This window comes from Oncorhynchus masou, chromosome 21, assembly GCF_036934945.1.
Source record: "Oncorhynchus masou masou isolate Uvic2021 chromosome 21, UVic_Omas_1.1, whole genome shotgun sequence".
Taxonomy (NCBI): domain Eukaryota; kingdom Metazoa; phylum Chordata; class Actinopteri; order Salmoniformes; family Salmonidae; genus Oncorhynchus; species Oncorhynchus masou.
The window spans coordinates 24,414,520-24,433,501 of record NC_088232.1 but is presented as its reverse complement, the minus strand read 5'-3'; positions in this window follow the sequence as shown (position 1 = coordinate 24,433,501).

The window sequence follows — 18,982 nt, the reverse complement described above, 5'->3', positions numbered from 1 at the left end:
TAACCAGAGTTAAACTGTAAAGTCGTGGCCAAAGGTTTTGAGAATGACACAAATATTAATTTCTACAAAGTTTGCTGCTTCAGTGTCTTTAGATATTTTTGTCAGATTTTACTATGGAATACTGAACTATAATTACAAGCATTTCATGTGTCAAAGGCTTTTATTGACAATTACATGAAGTTGATGCAGAGTCAATATTTGCAGTGTTGACCTTTCTTTTTCAAGACCTCTGCAATCTGCCCTAGCATGCTGTCAATTAACTTCTGGGCCACATCCTGACTGATGGCAGCCCATTCTTGCATTCTTGCATCAATACTTGGAGTTTGTCAGAATTTATGGGTTTTTGTTTGTCCACCCACCTCTTGAGGGTTGACCAAAAGTTCTCAATGGGATTAAGGTCTGGGGAGTTTCCTGGCCATGGACCCAAAAAAATCTATGTTTTGTTCCCCGAGTCACTTAGTTATCACTTATGGCAAGGTGCTCCATCATGCTGGAAAAGGCATTGTTTGTCACCAAACTGTTCCTGGATGGTTGGTAGAAGTTGCTCTCAGAGGATGTGTTGGTTCCATTCTTTATTCATGGCTGTGTTCTCAGGCAAAATTATGAGTGAGCCCACTCCCTTTGCTGAGAAGCAACCCCACACATGAAAGGTCTCAGGATGCTTTACTGCTGACCTGACACAGGACTGATGGTAGCGCTCACCTCGTCTACTCCGGACAAGCTTTTTTCCGGATGCCCCAAACCATCGGAAAGGGGATTCATCAGAAAAAATGACTTTACCCCAGTCCTCAGCAGTCCAATCCCTGTACCTTTTGCAGAATATCAATCTGTCCCTCAGTCTGTCCCATGGCAAAGAGGGACTTTGCAATTAATTGCAATTCATCTGATCACTCTTCATAACAATCTGGAGTATTTGCAAATTGCCATCATACAAACTGAGGCAGCAGACTTTGTGAAAATTAATATTTGTGTCATTCTCAAAACTTTTGGCCACGACTGTATATATTCTGATCCAACCCATTAACAAACAACAAAAAAATCGACGGAAATCCAGAGAGGACATGTTTTTAAATCCCTCGTTATGTTCAGATCACAACTTATTTATCCCATGATCAAGACATAACAAGATTTGTTTTTTTCGAGATCCCAGATAATTTTCTCATGATCAAGACATTGTCAAGATCACTAGATATAAACTCTATAAATAGGAGTGTGTAAGTATTGATTATAGATTGACAGTATGGTTGAGGCGGCAGAGCCCACCGGTGGATCAGTGCATACGTTTTCATTGATTGTTACACCAAGGGATGATACATTTCATGCTAACATCATGCTTTCATTTGTGTTTGGAGCTGTGGGATCCTGTATTTTACATTATAGCCATTACCATATATATGATTAAATATTATCTGATGTTGGTTGTGTGAGGTATCTGCATTTGTGCACTGGAGCATCATTATGAGATTAAACAACTGCTTGCTACTTGCCTGTTTGTGTGTGTGAGACAAGAACTGAGTAACATGGTGTGACCTGCATGTTGCAAAACTGTAGATAACAGCCCAGCAGCTGCTTTGTCCTTGTGTTTGTATGTAACAATATTGAGCACATGATGTGACTTGCTGTATCTTACAAAGTTGTGATAGGGAGGGGTGGTCATCACGAGGTTTAATTGAGATAGAAAAATACTGAACAAAACAATAGCAGGAACTGACCAGAACAGTAAGGATCTATACATCGACGGAGGGAGGACTCCAAGGAGCGCCAAGAGGCGGGGACCCGCCTGAACGCCTGCGATAGGCTGAGCAAGTTTAAACCACGCCCAGCCTCTACTGTGATAGGCCAACAGACGGGTTGGAACTATGTCTATCACAGTATAAGAACAACTGTTTACATACATCCTGTCAGTTCTCTGTTCTGCCCTGCGTGGTATTACAGTGAGCCCGTATATACGAAAGTTGCATTTGCCATTTATTACTTAGCTAATAAAAAATACATAGTATACAATCGGTGACTCATTGTTATATTTATCCTGATACCAGATTCGAATTTACGCAACCCTAACAGAGCTCATTATCAGTTTATAAATTAGAATGTTAGAAAGCCAAATGTCCCTTACCTTGAGCTAAGAGATTAATATTAAACTACCAACGGGACATTAAAAACTGTAACATCTTATTCTTCCCGGACTCGGGACTGAACAACTACACTATCTTCATACAGCTGGCTGGTTACACACTATACCCGCAGGATAGCACAGCGGCGTCTGGTAAGACAAGGGGCAGAGGACAATGTATTTTTGTAAACAACAGCTGGTGCAGAGATCTAAGGAAGTCTTGAGCTGTTGCTCGCCTGAGGTAGAGTACCTCATGATAAACTGTAGAACACACTACCTACCTAGAGAGTTTTCATCTGTATTTTTCATAGCTGTTTACAAACCACCACAGTCAGAGGCTGGCACTAAGACAGCATTGAATGAGCTGTATTCCACCATACGCATACAAGAAAAAAGCCCACCCATGCAGGGAATCTTAAATCCTTTCTACCAAATTTCTGTCAGCATGTTAAATGTGCAACCAGAGGGAAAAAAACTCTGGACCACCTTTACTCCACACACAGACCCATACAAAGCTCTCCTTCACCCTCCATTTGTCCAATCTGACCATAATTCTATCCTCCTGATTCCAGCTTACAAGCAAAAATTAAAGCAGGAAGCACCAGTGACTTGATCAATAAAAAAAGTGGTCAAATGAAGCAGATGCTAAGCTACAGGACTGTTTTGTTAGCACAGACTGGAATATGTTCTGGGATTCCTCCGATGGCATTGAGGAGTACACCACATCAGTCATTGGCTTCATCAATAAGTGTATCGATGACGTCGTCCCCACAGTGACCGTACGTACATACCCCGACCAGAAGCCATGGATTACAGGCAGCATCTGCGCTGAGTTAAAGGCTTGAGCTGACGCTTTTGAGGAGCGTGACTCTAACCCGGAAGCTTATAAGAAATTCCACTATACCCTCTGACGAACCATCAAACAGGCAATGCGTCAATACAGGCCAAAGATTTAATCGTACTACACCGGCTCTGACGCACGTCGGATGTGGCAGGGCTTGTAAACCATTACAGACTACAAAGGGAAGCACAGCCAAGAGCTGCCCAGTGACACAAACCTACCAGACAATCTAAACTACTTCTATGCTCGCTTCAAGGCAAATAACACTGAAACATGCATGAGAGTACCAGCTGTTCCGGAAGATTGTGTGATCATGCTCTCTGCAGTCGATGTGAGTAAGACCTTTAAACAGGTCAACATTCACAAGGCCGCAGGGCCAGATGGATTACCAGGACGTGTACCGTGAGCATGCGCTGACCAATTGGCAAGTGTCTTCACTGACATTTTCAACCTCTCCCTGTCCGAGTTTGTAATACCAACATGTTTTAAGCAGACCACCATAGTGCCAGTGCCCAAGAACACTAAGGTAACCTGCCTAAATGACGACCAACCCGTAGCACTCGTATGTAGCCATTAAGTGCTTTGAAAGGCTGGTCATGGCTCACATCATCACCATTATCCCAGAAAACCTAGACCCACTCCAATTTGCACACCGCCCCAACAGATCCACAGATGATGCAATTTCAATTGCACTCCACACTGCCCTTTCCCACCTGGACAAAATGAACACCTATGTGAACAGCTCAGCGTTCAACACCATAGTGCCCTCAAAGCTCATCAGTAAGCTAAGGTCCCTGGGACTAAACACCTCCAGCTGCAACTGGATCCTGGACTTCCTGACGGGCCGTCCCCAGGTGGTAAGTGTACGTAACAACACATCCGCCACACTGATCTTCAACACGGGCCCCTCAGGCTGCGCTCATGACTGCACGGCCAGGCACGACTCAAACACCATCTTTAAGTTCGCCGTTGACTCAACAGTGGTAGGCCTGATCACCGACAATGACGAGACAGCCTATAGGGAGGTGGTCAGAGTCCTGGCCATGTGGTGCAAGGACAACAACCTCTCCCTCAATGTAATCAAGACAAAGGAGATGATTGTGGACTACAGGAAGAAGAGGACCGAGCACACCCCATTCTCATCGACTGGACTGCAGTGGAGCAGGTTGAGAGCTTCAAGTTCCTTGGTGTCCAGCCATAAGACTCCTAAACATCTAATCAAATGGTACCCAGACTATTTACATTGACCCCCCCCCCCCCCCCAGCCTGCCAGGAATAAAGGACACCCACTCTGGATTATATGCATCAGCCTATAAAGTGCTGACAGCTAATCTGCCTGCAAGGTGCTTTACCTATGAAACAGCCTACAAGACAGCATCCTGACTTATCAGCCTCTGAGGCTGCTATAGAATCTGATCAGCCTGTCAGGAATGAAGCTCAACCACTGTAAATGTAAATATTATCCACATAACATGAAGTTTCCGTTATAATCATACACATATCAGTTATTGAAGCTAACAACCAGCATAGATAACTAGCTAGCTCAAAATACTTACCATGTTAGCTGTGTTGTTCTTTGCATGCAATTGGCTGTGGTCTTGGGGGCGGCACGCAGCCTGGGAGGCGGGACTGCCTGTCAGGCATCGTTCAGGGCTTAAATGCCCCAACAGTACATCGTGATCAACCAACAAAACAACTTTTGTTATGCAGTGATCATGAGATAAATAATCCATAACACACTTGTGAAATAAAAATACTGGTAAACAGAATAACACAATTTCTCCGGACAAGACTTACAGAAAACATTTTACCTCTGTCATTGCCAACAAAGGGTATATAACAAAGTATTGAGATAAACTTTTGTTATTGACCAAATATTTATTTTCCACCATCATTTGCAAATAAATTCATTAAACATTCTACAATGTGATTTTCTAGATTTTTTTTCTCATTTTGTCTGTCATAGTTTACGTGTACCTATGATGAAAATTACAGGCCTCTCTCATCTTTTTAAGTGGGAGAACTTGCACAATTGGTGGCTGACTAAATACTTTTTTGCCCCACTGTACCTGACATAACTCTTGCCTTAAATACTTTTTCCAAAGACACCACCCCACATTCTACCCTCAATGCTTCAACTAGAGCAGTTATGGCTGTGGAATAAAGTTGTGTTGTAACAAATAATACTATTCTAAAACAAAACAGAAGCAACCTGTACAATGAACAGTCTATACAATTTCATTACAGACCTTTGTACTTCAAAGTGATAGAATGCTGCACCCTATTGTTGAGAGACCATCGGACATATCAGTTATAGTTATACACATTAGGAACACATTCCTAATAAAGCACACATAGATCACCATCCCAACTTGAATTTGCACGCAGAATACATGGAGAAAATGAATGTTCAATATGAAACCATTGAACTATTGATGGAAATACAGACACTGCTTTACAACCATTGTTACCAGAGAATTCCCATTAACATGTGCATTGACAGGCTGGTTGATAGATTCTGGAATAGGTTCAGGCACCCTGTCAAAATAAAGGTTGCATTTTAAAAATCTGCATGACCACCTCTATCATAATCATGATCACTGCTCATAGTGTATGGGCTGAGGAGAACAGAAGTCACTTGTTATTGATTTGGCTCAGACTACACAAAATAGAGGGAGAAATAGAGCAAGCTTCTCCAAAGACAATTATGTATCCGCTTTGTATTGATCACACAGATCAATAACAACAAAAACACCCTACCTGCAAGATTCTGGCTCTGCAATGATCTCTGAAGATAGATACAATGTCCTCTGACTCATTGCGAGGTTCCATCCTGGCCTTTTTCGGGAGGGGGTGTGAAGCTGAGCACTCATCAGTTTTCTTTCCAGTTGTTGACATCGCCTGTCATGGTGCCCTCGAAAAAGCGCCCCATCAGCTGTTCCATGCCCTTTTTCCTCATTCAGGTGATTAACCTTGTCATGGCAGGCAGTCAGGGTTCGTTGACCCTTCTGTTACGCAGAACTTTACGAATTACATTCCTCTTATTGATGTGTCGAGCACCATCTGGACAGGGATGATTATCAGTTCAGAGGGTGTCATTTGAATTATTATCAAATAATTACTTCTCTCCCATCATCATCTTTCTCTCATCATTATTTACCTTCCATAAGGAAACTCTTACAAAATCTTCTGACCGCTTTCCCCCACAAACAACAAAATTGGTGGGTAGATTTTTATGCGTCATATTTGGAGAAGGAAGCTTGGTCCTGTGTTGTAGCAGCCTACTCGTTATTTGGTGCTTTAGAGGAGGCTGGCCTCCAAGGTAATGTTGATAAGAAAGTCTTTACTTCAGTATCAATCTGTAGCATGCATACAGCTCCATTCAGTGCACAGTAAGTAATGCCTAACTTGGCTCACTGACACTACATAGTATCACACTCAGATACACATAACAGCAGAGCTATCTATTGGCTTGGGCAAATCTCGTAACAAAACTGGTATGAAGCACACTTATCTATTTCTAAACACTTTAAACAGAACTCTGGGCCCTTATTCACAAATAGTGTCAGAGTATAGTGCTAATATAGGATCAGTTTAGCACTGCATACTCTGAGATGCTTTTTGAGTACAGGCCCTGAAATATGATAAGGTATGAGTACCTCAGGAGGACAGAAGAGGAACTGGCTAGGCACTGCATGTGGTTTGGGACACAGTTTCTCCAGTTCGGTCAAAGCAGTCCTCAGTGAAGTGACTGAAACCCAACACAGACCTGTGCCTCAGGTAATACCTGGTTCTCTCTATCCTCTTCAGTCCCTCACTGACAAGGCGTGCAATCTGGTCTCAGAGCATTTTGTTTTATTATGTACGTTTAGTATATTTGGTATGTTTAAAAAACATTTTTTTTTGTATAATTTAGTTTTTTACCCATTTTTGCCCCAATTTCATGGTATTCAATTGGTAGTCACAGTTTTGTGTCATCGCTGCAACTCCCGTACGAACTCGGGAGAGGTGAAGGTCGAGAACCTTGCGTCCTCCGAAACACAACCCAACCAAGCTTCTTGACACAATGTCCACTTAACCCAGAAGCCAGCCACACCAATGTGTCAGAGGAAACGTTGTACACCTGGAGACCGGAGTCAGCGTGCACTGCGCCCAGCCCGCCACAGGAGTCGCTAGTGCGCGGTGAGACAAGGACATCCCTGCCGGCCAAACCCTCCCCTAACCCAGACGACCCTGGGCCAATTGTGCGCTGCCTCATGGGTCTCCCGGTCGCAGCCGGCTGCAACAGAACCTGGACTCGAACCCAAAATCTCAAATGACACAGCCCGCTGCGCCACTCGGGAGGCCGACATTTGGTATGGTTACATAAGACAGATAGTTACTTAATGAAAGGAGGGTGGTTAATGCGAACTTCTAGCAACCCAAAGGTTGTCCGTTCGAATCTCATTACGAACAACATTTAGCATTTTACTAATTAGAAACTTTTCAACTACTTACCACGACTTGCACTGGTTCTATGCACACTCACTAGACTCTACCCACACATACTACACTGACGCTCCAACACACACAACATACGCTCACACACACATGCATATTGAAGCCACACACACACACACTTAGACATAGACACACTTTCACACACGCTGCTGCTACTCTGGGGCGGCAGGGTAGCCTAGCGTTTAGAGCGTTGGACTAGTAATCGAAAGGTTGCAAGTTCAAATCCCCGAGCTGACAAGGTACAAATCTGTCATTCTGCCCCCGAACAGGCAGTTAACCCACTGTTCCTAGGCCGTCATTGAAAATAAGAATTTGTTCTTAACTGACTTGCCTAGTAAAATTAAATTATTATATATCTTGACTGCGTAGTCTACACTGGCTTGCAAAAGTATTCACCCCCTTGGCATTTTTCCTATTTTGTTGCCTTACAAACTGGAATTAAAATAGATTTTTTTGGGGGGGGGGGGGGGGTTGTACCATTTGATTTACACAACATGCCTACCACTTTGAAGATGCTAAATATTTTTTTGTTGTGAAACAAACAAGAAATAAGAACACAAAACTGAAAACTGGAGAGTGCGTAACTATTCACCCCCCCCAAAGTCAATAGTTTGTAGAGACACCTTTTGCAGCAATTACAGCTGCAAGTCTCTTGGGGTATTCTCTGTAAGCTTGGCACATCTAGCCACTGGGATTTTTGCCCATTCTTCGAGGCAAAATTGCTCCAGCTCTTTCAAGTTGGATGGGTTCTGCTGTTGTACAGCAATCTTTAAGTCATACCACAGATTCTCAATTGGATTGAGGTCTGGGCTTTGACTAGGCCATTCCAAGACATTTAAATGTTTCCCCTTAAACCACTTGAGTGTTGCTTTAGCAGTACGCTTAGGGTCATTGTCCCGCTGGAAGGTGAACCTCCATCCCAGTCTCAAATCTCTGGAAGACTGAAACAGGTTTCCCACAAGGATTTCCCTGTATTTAGCGCCATCCATCATTCCTTCAATTCTTACCAGTTTCCCAGTCCCTGCCGATGAAAAACATACCCAAAACATGATGCTGCAACCACCATGCTTCACTGTGGGGATGGTGTTCGCGGGGTGATGAGAGGTGTTGAGTTTGATGCAGACATAGCGTTTACCTTGATGGCCAAAAAGCTAAATGTTAGTCTCATCTAACCAGAGTACCATATGTTTGGGGAGTCTCCCACATGCCTTTTAGCAAACACCAAACGTGTTTGCTTATTTCTTTCTTTAAGCAATAGCTTTTTTATGGCCACTCTTCCATAAAGCCCAGCTCTGTGGAGTATATGGCTTAAAGTGGTCCTGTGGACAGATATTCCAATCTCCGCTGTGGAGCTTTGGAGCTCTTTCAGGGTTATCTTCGGTCTCTTTGTTGTCTATTTGATTAATGTCCTCCTTGCCTGGTGCGTGAGTTTTGGTGGGCGGCCCTCTCTTGGCAGGTCTGTTCTGGTGCCATATTCTTTCCATTTTTTAATAATGGATTTAATGGTGCTCCTTGGGATTTATAACCCAACCCTAATCTGTATTTCTCCACAAATTTGTCGCTGACCTGTTTGGAGAGCTTCTTGGTCTTCATGGTGCCTCTTGCTTGGTGGTGTTGCAGACACTGAGGCCTTTTAGAACAGGTGTATATATACTGAGATCATGTGACACTTAGATTGCACACAAGTGGACTTTATTTAACTATTTATGTGACTTCTGAAGGTAATTGGTTGCACCAGATCTTATTTAGGGGCTTCACAGCAAAGGGGGTGAATACTTATGCACGCATCACTTTTCTGATTTTAATATTTTTTGAATAAAGATATTTTTTTCATTTCACTTCACCAGTTTGGACTATTTGTGTATGTCCATTACATGAAATCCATATAAAAATCTATTTAAATGAGAGGTTATAATGCAACAAAATAGGAAAAATGCCAAGGGGGAACACACAATAATTTTTCAAGGCACTGTTTATATATATATATATATATATATATATATATATAATCATTTTACCCCCCCCATTTCTCCCCAATTTTGTGATATCCAATTGCGATCTTGTCTGATCGCTGCAACTCCCGAACGGGCTCAGGAGAAGCGAAGGTCGAGTCATAAGTCCTTGAAGAATGACCCGCCAAACCTTGCGTTTTAACACCCACCCGCTTAACCCAGAAGCCAGCCGCACCAATGTGTTGGAGGAAGCACCATTCAACTGACGACCGAAATCAGCCTGCAGGCATCCAGGCCACCACAAGGAGTTACTAGAGCGCAATGAGCCAAGTAAAGCCCCCCCTGGCCAAACCCTCCCCTAACCCGGACGATGCTGGGCCAGTTGTGTGCCACTCTATGGGACTCCCGGTTATGGCCGGCTGTGACACAGCCTGGGATCGAACCCGGGTCTATAGTGATGCCTCAAGCACTACGATGCAGTGCCTTAGACAGCTGTGCCACACAGGAGGCCAGCCAAGTCAATTTTTACCCCTACCTACACGTACATACTGAATTACCTCAACAACCTCGTACCCCTGCACATTGACTCCGTGTTGGTACTCCTTGTATATAACCTCGTTATTGTTATTTTATTGTTTTACTATTAAACCTTTTTATTTAGCAAATATTTTTCTTACTTTTTAACTCTGCATTGTTAGGAATGGGCTTGTAAGTAAGCATTTCACTGTAAAATCTGCTTGTTGTATTCTGCGCATGTGACCAAACAAATTTGATTTGATTTGAAAGGTCAGACCCAGGCTCCTCTCCACTGATCTGTTGCAGTTGTTGCAGCTGTCTGTAAACGCTACAGCTATACATCTTGGAGCCGTCCAGCATCCACACGCACAGTTGCTGATCAAGTCTGCCACGTCCGGTAATATAGAGCCCCAGTAGTAGTGGGCACTGATGGCTCTCTGGAACCGGATCAGAACAGAAGTGAGAGGTCGGTGGGGAAAAGGGCCCATAAACGTCAGTGTGAGTCCAGAAAAGATAAAAAAGGCGGCCTGTATATTGCAGTGAAACTTTAGTTTACTATTCACAAAATGATTTACAAAAATATATCTGTAAGTAGCAGCAGATCAGCATATTACACCAAAAGTTTATAGACACCTGCTCGTCATTGGACAGGAAAAGGCGCAACGCTTGCTCACCATTAAAAATAATTTATTGAAAGCAAATTTAAAATATTGATGTTTCAGCCTTCAATGGCCTTTTTCAGAATAATTACAAAGGAAATGGACAAGTTCATATAGGGCATGGGGAAGGCAATTACGGGGGAAAACTCTCTTCAGCTGGTGATGCTAATGAAAGACGGTGTGGTAGACCCTATAGTGTGGTACTCAGTGTGTGGGGTACAGTGGTCAATGTCTCCACCTAGTGTTGAAATACAGCAGTGGAACCAGTAAAAAACTATTGGAAAACTGGTAAGCTTTTTTCAACTACAGCAGGTGCAATTGATTTACAACCATCACTAAATAATATATGTTGAATATGTTGGACATTGGAAAATAAATAATGGGGCTAAGCAAAACTAGTTATAACAACGAAAAACATAAAGAAAGCTTAGGCAAGACGTCTAACAACTGGTTTGAACAATAGTTTGTGAGCTTGTAAGCAGTTCGTGAGCTAGTAAGCTTCCTCCATATGTAAACAAGAGGTTACAAATGGGGGGGGGGTTGTCATTGGACCAACAAAGGGATGGTAACCTTCACAAAACCATACTATAGTCCTTCTCTAGGTTAAGACCTCCAGCGACTAAAATATATAAGGAATGGATCCAGAATGTTTCACTGGACCTTCCGTGTTTGTCAATGTCACCTGCTCATCGAACATCTCATTCCAAAATCATGGGAATTAATATAGATGCGGTCCCCCCTCTGCTGTTAAAACAGCCTCCACTCTTCTGGGAAGGCTTTCCACTAGATGTTGGTGAACATTGCTGCGGGGACTTGCTTCCATTCAGCCACAAAAGCATTAGTGAGGTTGGGCACTGATGTTGGTCAATTAGGCCTGGCTCGCTGTCGGCGTTTAAATTCATACCAAAAGTGTTTGATGGGGTTGAGGTCAGGGTTCTGTGCAGACCAGTGAAACTCTGCAACACCGATCTTGACAAACCATTTCTAAATGGACCTCGCTTTGTGCACGAGAGCATTGTCATGCTGAAACAGGAAAGGGCCTTCCCCAAACTTTGCCACGAAGTTGGAAGCACAGAATCATCTAGAATGTCATTGTATGCTGTAGCTTTAAGATTTCCATTCACTGGAACTAAGGGGCCTAGCCCGAACCATGGAAAACAGCCTCAGACCATTAATCATCCTCCACCAAACATTACAGTTTGAACTATGCATTGGGGCAGGTAGTGTTCTCCTGGCATCCGCCAAACCCAGATTCGTCTGTCGGACTGCCAGATGGTGAAGCATGATTCAGCACTCCAGAGAACGTGTTTCCACTGCTCCACAGTCCAATGGTGGCAAGCTTTATACCACTCCAGCCGACACTTGGCATTGCGCTTGTGTGCGGCTGCTTGGCCATGGAAACCCATTTCACGAAGCTCCCGATGAACAGTTATTGTGCTGATGTTGCTTCCAAAGGTTTTTTGGTATTTTATTAGGATCCCGCATCTACACTTCGGTCCGCAGGTAGTATAACTTTTCATTACATTTCATTATAGTACAACGGTTTGATTTGTCTAATCTTAGCAATTTCTTCTTAGCTAGCTACATAGCCGTCTTTGTATCAAAGATAATTGCATAATTATCGTATTTCGTCATCCTAACGTATCTGCCCAGCAGCTAGCTAAGCAGCTAGCTAACATCCACTGTCCACCAGCACTGTAGAAACTATTACACTCAACTGAACGACTCGATTAGCGTAGTGTCAGCTAGCTACATAGTTGTCTTCGCTGTCTTCGTATCCAAGATAATTGTGTAGTTTAGAGTGTGTAGACTTAGAGTGATTATCTTAATTTACCGAGGTTAGCTAGCCAGCTATTTGTCGTCCTTAACGTAGGAGATGCTGCTAGCTAGCTAGCCAACAGCTAGCCTACCTCTACCGAATTGAACTTCAACTACCCGGTCAACATTCCGCGTCGCTCCACAGGTAGTATCACATTTTCATTTCACTTCATTACAGTACAACGGTTTGATTTGTTTGATCGTAGCTAGCCAGCTACATAGCCGTCTTTGTATCTAAGACAATTGTGTAGTCTAGAGCGATTTTCTAGGTTAGCTGGCCAGCTATTGTCGTTCTGTTAACGTAGCTAGCCAGCTAGCCCCCGAATAGCAGCACTGTAGAAACTATTACAGTACAACGGTTTGATTTGTTTGATCGTAGCTAGCTAGCTACATAGCCGTCTTTGTATCTAAGACAATTGTGTAGCCTAGAGCGATTTTCTAGGTTAGCTAGCCAGCTATTGTCGTTCTTCTAAGGTAACGTAACGCAATCAACCTGCTAGCTAGCCAGCTAGCCCCCGAATAGCAGCACTGTAGAAACTATTACACTTGACGGAACGACTTGATTAGTGTAGTGTCAACATCGCAGCCACTACCAGCTAGCCTACTCCAGCAGTACTGTATCATTTTAGTCAATAAGATTCTTTCTACGTAAGCTTAACTTTCTGAACATTCGTGACGAGTAGTCCACTTGTCATTCCAATCTCCTTTGCATTAGCGTAGCCTCTTCTGTAGCCTGTCAACTATGTGTCTATCTATCCCTGTTCTCTCCTCTCTGCACAGACCATACAAACGCTCCACACCGCGTGGCCGCGGCCACCCTAATCTGGTGGTCCCAGCGCGCACGACCCACGTGGAGTTCCAGGTCTCCGGTAGCCTCTGGAACTGCCGATCTGCGGCCAACAAGGCAGAGTTCATCTCAGCCTATGCCTCCCTCCAGTCCCTCGACTTCTTGGCACTGACGGAAACATGGATCACCACAGATAACACTGCTACTCCTACTGCTCTCTCTTCGTCCGCCCACGTGTTCTCGCACACCCCGAGAGCTTCTGGTCAGCGGGGTGGTGGCACCGGGATCCTCATCTCTCCCAAGTGGTCATTCTCTCTCTCTCCCCTTAACCATCTGTCTATCGCCTCCTTTGAATTCCATGCTGTCACAGTTACCAGCCCTTTCAAGCTTAACATCCTTATCATTTATCGCCCTCCAGGTTCCCTCGGAGAGTTCATCAATGAGCTTGATGCCTTGATAAGCTCCTTTCCTGAGGACGGCTCACCTCTCACAGTCCTGGGCGACTTTAACCTCCCCACGTCTACCTTTGACTCATTCCTCTCTGCCTCCTTCTTTCCACTCCTCTCCTCTTTTGACCTCACCCTCTCACCTTCCCCCCTACTCACAAGGCAGGCAATACGCTCGACCTCATCTTTACTAGATGCTGTTCTTCCACTAACCTCATTGCAACTCCCCTCCAAGTCTCCGACCACTACCTTGTATCCTTTTCCCTCTCGCTCTCATCCAACACTTCCCACACTGCCCCTACTCGGATGGTATCGCGCCGTCCCAACCTTCGCTCTCTCTCCCCCGCTACTCTCTCCTCTTCCATCCTATCATCTCTTCCCTCTGCTCATACCTTCTCCAACCTATCTCCTGATTCTGCCTCCTCAACCCTCCTCTCTTCCCTTTCTGCATCCTTTGACTCTCTATGTCCCCTATCCTCCAGGCCGGCTCGGTCCTCCCCTCCCGCTCCGTGGCTCGATGACTCATTGCGAGCTCACAGAACAGAGCTCCGGGCAGCCGAGCGGAAATGGAGGAAAACTCGCCTCCCTGCGGACCTGGCATCCTTTCACTCCCTCCTCTCTACATTTTCCTCCTCTGTCTCTGCTGCTAAAGCCACTTTCTACCACTCTAAATTCCAAGCATCTGCCTCTAACCCTAGGAAGCTCTTTGCCACCTTCTCCTCCCTCCTGAATCCTCCTCCCCCTCCCCCCCTCCTCCCTCTCTGCAGATGACTTCGTCAACCATTTTGAAAAGAAGGTCGACGACATCCGATCCTCGTTTGCTAAGTCAAACGACACTGCTGGTTCTGCTCACACTGCCCTACCCTGTGCTCTGACCTCTTTCTCCCCTCTCTCTCCAGATGAAATCTCGCTTCTTGTGACGGCCGGCCGCCCAACAACCTGCCCGCTTGACCCTATCCCCTCCTCTCTTCTCCAGACCATCTCCGGAGACCTTCTCCCTTACCTCACCTCGCTCATCAACTCATCCCTGACCGCTGGCTACGTCCCTTCCGTCTTCAAGAGAGCGAGAGTTGCACCCCTTCTGAAAAAACCTACACTCGATCCCTCCGATGTCAACAACTACAGACCAGTATCCCTTCTTTCTTTTCTCTCCAAAACTCTTGAACGTGCCGTCCTTGGCCAGCTCTCCCGCTATCTCTCTCAGAATGACCTTCTTGATCCAAATCAGTCAGGTTTCAAGACTAGTCATTCAACTGAGACTGCTCTTCTCTGTATCACGGAGGCGCTCCGCACTGCTAAAGCTAACTCTCTCTCCTCTGCTCTCATCCTTCTAGACCTATCGGCTGCCTTCGATACTGTGAACCATCAGATCCTCCTCTCCACCCTCTCCGAGTTGGGCATCTCCGGCGCGGCCCACGCTTGGATTGCGTCCTACCTGACAGGTCGCTCCTACCAGGTGGCGTGGCGAGAATCTGTCTCCTCGCCACGCGCTCTCACCACTGGTGTCCCCCAGGGCTCGTTTCTAGGCCCTCTCCTATTCTCGCTATACACCAAGTCACTTGGCTCTGTCATAACCTCACATGGTCTCTCCTATCATTGCTATGCAGACGACACACAACTAATCTTCTCCTTTCCCCCTTCTGATGACCAGGTGGCGAATCGCATCTCTGCATGTCTGGCAGACATATCAGTGTGGATGACGGATCACCACCTCAAGCTGAACCTCGGCAAGACGGAGCTGCTCTTCCTCCCGGGGAAGGACTGCCCGTTCCATGATCTCGCCATCACGGTTGACAACTCCATTGTGTCCTCCTCCCAGAGCGCTAAGAACCTTGGCGTGATCCTGGACAACACCCTGTCGTTCTCAACCAACATCATGGCGGTGGCCCGTTCCTGTAAGTTCATGCTCTACAACATCCGCAGAGTACGACCCTGCCTCACACAGGAAGCGGCGCAGGTCCTAATCCAGGCACTTGTCATCTCCCGTCTGGATTACTGCAACTCGCTGTTGGCTGGGCTCCCTGCCTGTGCCATTAAACCCCTACAACTCATCCAGAACGCCGCAGCCCGTCTGGTGTTCAACCTTCCCAAGTTCTCTCACGTCACCCCGCTCCTCCGCTCTCTCCACTGGCTTCCAGTTGAAGCTCGCATCCGCTACAAGACCATGGTGCTTGCCTACGGAGCTGTGAGGGGAACGGCACCGCAGTACCTCCAGGCTCTGATCAGGCCCTACACCCAAGCAAGGGCACTGCGTTCATCCACCTCTGGCCTGCTCGCCTCCCTACCACTGAGGAAGTACAGTTCCCGCTCAGCCCAGTCAAAACTGTTCGCTGCTCTGGCCCCCCAATGGTGGAACAAACTCCCTCACGACGCCAGGACAGCGGAGTCAATCACCACCTTCCGGAGACACCTGAAACCCCACCTCTTCAAGGAATACCTAGGATAGGATAAGTAATCCTTCTCACCCCCCCCCCTTAATGATTTAGATGCACTATTGTAAAGTGGCTGTTCCACTGGATGTCAGAAGGTGAATTCACCAATTTGTAAGTCGCTCTGGATAAGAGCGTCTGCTAAATGACTTAAATGTAAATGTAAATGTAATCCCCATTAGCTGTTGCAAAAGCAGCAGCTACTCTTCCTGGGGTCCACACGAAACATAAAACATAACACAGAATGACATAATACAGAACATTATTAGACAAGAACACCTCAAGGAAAAAACAACATACATTTAAAAAAAGGCACACGTAGCCTACATATCAATGCATTCAGAAACTATCTAATAGGTCCAATAAGGGAGAGGTGTTGTTCTGTGAGGTGTTGCTTTATCTGTTTTTTTTAAACCAGGTTTGCTGTTTATTTGAGCAATATGAGATGGAATGAAATAAATAATGAAATAAGGTTCCATGTAATAAGGGCTCTATATAATACTGTACGTTTTATTTGAATTTGTTATGGATTTGGGGACTATGAAAAGACTCCTGGTGGCATGCCTGGTGTGTGTGTCAGAGCTGTGTGTAAGTTGATTAATGCAAACAATTTGGGATTTTCAACACATTCATGTTTCTTGTAAAAAAAAGAAGTGATGCAGTCAGTCTCTCCTCAACTCTTAGACTGGTATGCATAGTATTTATATCAGCCCTCTGATTACAATTAAGAGCAAAACGTGCCGCTCTGTTCTGGGCCAGCTGCAGCTTAACTAGGTCTTTCCTTGCAGCGATGGACTACATGACTGGACAATAATCAAAATTAGACAAAACTAGAGCCTGCAGAACTTGATTTTTGGAGTGTGGTGTCAAAAAAGTAGAGCATCTCTTTATTACGGCTAGACCTCTTCCCATCTTTGCAACCACTGAATCTATATGTTTTGACCATGAATGTTTACAATCTAAGGTAACGCAAAAGTAATTTAGTCTCCTCAACTTGTTCAACAGCCACACCATTCATTACCAGATTCAGCTGAGGTCTAGCACTTAAGGAATGATTTGTACCAAATACAATGCTCTTAGTTTTAGAGATGTTCAGGACCAGTTTATTACTGGCCACCCATTCCAAAACAGACTGCAATTCTTTGTTAAGGGTTTCAGCAACTTCATTATCTGTGGCTGCTGATGCGTATATGGTTGAATCATCAGCATACATGGACACACATGCTTTGTTTAATGCCAGTGGCAGGTCATTAGTAAAAATAGAGAAGAGTAAAAGGCCTAGAGAGCTGCCCTGCGGTACACCACACCGACCATTTCAAATCCCACCGTACCTTCTCCACTATGCTATCCGGTTTCCGAGCTGGTCACGGGTGCACCTCAGCCACGCTCAAGGTCCTAAATTATATAATAACCGGCATCGATAAAAGACAGTACTGTGCAGCCGTCTTCATCGACCTGGCCAAGGCTTTCGACTCTGTCAGTCACCGTATTCTTATTGGCAGACTCAACAGCCTTGGTTTCTCTAATGTCTGCCTCGCCTGGTTCTCTAACTACTTCTCAGATAGAGTTCAGTGTGTCAAATCGGAGGGCCTGTTGTCCGGACCTCTGGCTGTCTTTATGGGGGTGCCACAAAGTTCAATTCTCGGGCCGACTATTTTCTCTGTATGATGTGATTCTTTGATCCACCTCTACGCAGACGACACCATTCTGTATACATCTGGCCCTTCCAAACAAGCTTCAATGCCATACAACACTCCTTCCGTGGCCTCCAACTGCTCTTAAATGCAAGTAAAACTAAATACATGCTCTTCAACCGATCGCTACCCGCCCACCCGAATAGCATCACTACTCTAGACGGTTCTGACTTAGAATATGTGGACAACTATAAATACCTAGGTGTCTGGCTAGACTGTAAACTCTCCTTCCAGCCCCCTCTTTAAGCATCTCCAATCCAAAATTACATCTAGAATTGGCTTCCTATTTCGCAACAAAGCCTCCTTCACTCATGCCACCCTCGTAAAACTGACTATCCTACTGATCCTTGACTTCGGTGATGTCATTTACAAAATAGCCTCCAACACTCTACTCAGCAAATTGGATGCAGTCTATCACAGTGCCACCCGTTTTGTCACCAAAGCCCCATATACTACCCACCATTGCGACCTGTATGCTCTCGTTGGCTGGTTCTCGCTATATATTCGTCGCCAAACCCACTGGCTTCAGGCCATCTACAAGTCTTTTCTAGGTAAAGCTCAGCCTTTTCTCAGCTCACTGGTCACCTTAGGAACACCTACACGCACAGGTATATTTCACTGGTCATCCCCAAAGCCAACACCTCCTTTGGCCGCCTTTCCTTCCAGTTCTCTGTTGCCAATGACTGGAACGAATTGCAACAATCACTGAAGTTGGAGACATATCTCCCACACTAACTTTTAGCTTCAGCTGTCAGAGCAGCTTACCGATCTCTGCAGCTGTACACAGCCCATCTGTAAATAGCCCATCCAACCAGCTACCTACCTCATCCCCATATTTGTTTTTGTTTTTCTGCTCTTTTGCGCACCAGTATCTCTACTTGCACATCATCATCTGCACATATCACTCCAGTGTTAATTGCTAAATTGTAATTACTTTGCCACTATGGCCTATTTATTGCCTTACTCCCTTACTTCATTTGCACACACTGTATACAGATTTTTCTATTGTGTTATTGACTGTACATTTGTTTATCCCAATGTGTAACTCTGTGTTGTTGTTTTTGTCACACTGCTTTGCTTTATCTTGGCCAGGTCACAGTTGTAAATGAGAACTTGTTCTCAACTGGTCTACCTGGTTAAATAAAGGTGAAAAAAACAAAACATGTTTGACATTAGAGATGCTTCCATTAAATAAACACTGAGTTATATTAGATAGATAGCTCAGAA